Genomic DNA, 477 nt, shown 5'->3' with positions numbered 1-477 from the left:
ACTTTGTAAGTTGAAACAGGGGATGTGACCAGAGCAGAAAATAGAGGGACTCAAGCATTGAGAGTGCCTGGGTTGGAGAAGCACCTGCAAATGCCTTGGAGATGTGGTCTTTCTTCCACTCCCAGGGCTGATCATACTCATCCGCTGGCCTTTCATCTTCCTGGGGCTGCCGGCTCTGTCCAGGCCTTTGCCCTGAAAAAGGCCTGTCTCCTGGCTCCCCATCCTGCTCCTCATAGGGAGTGTCATACAGCTGCACTGCCCTACAAGGCAGTTCTGGGAGGCCAAGGACACTGGTCAGATCCCATTCCCACCTGGGACCCGGTCATCCTCCCCCAAGCCCTGCTCACTCACCACTCACGACCCGCTGGGCATCATAGGGTTCCATGTAGCCATCATCTGGGGGTGGCGGATGAGGCTGGGCATCAAAGGGGTCCGAGTACTCGGTGTCAACTTCTGACTGGGGAGAGAAGGAAAGGG

General features: G+C 56.8%; 1 long non-coding RNA gene across 1 annotated transcript; it reads right to left on the bottom strand.

Annotated features, from left to right (window-relative positions):
- Positions 1 to 84: 84 nt before the first annotated feature.
- Positions 85 to 471, bottom strand: LOC106724837. Its single transcript, XR_001360670.1, has 2 exons — positions 352 to 471; positions 85 to 273 (listed from the first exon to the last, which is right to left on the bottom strand). It is a non-coding gene; the product is annotated as an uncharacterized LOC106724837 (long non-coding RNA).
- Positions 472 to 477: the final 6 nt, after the last annotated feature.

This window comes from Myotis brandtii, unplaced genomic scaffold, assembly GCF_000412655.1.
Source record: "Myotis brandtii unplaced genomic scaffold, ASM41265v1 C40984928, whole genome shotgun sequence".
Classification (NCBI taxonomy): domain Eukaryota; kingdom Metazoa; phylum Chordata; class Mammalia; order Chiroptera; family Vespertilionidae; genus Myotis; species Myotis brandtii.
The sequence above is the reverse complement of the archived record's forward strand: the minus strand, read 5'-3'. Positions and strand labels throughout refer to the sequence as shown.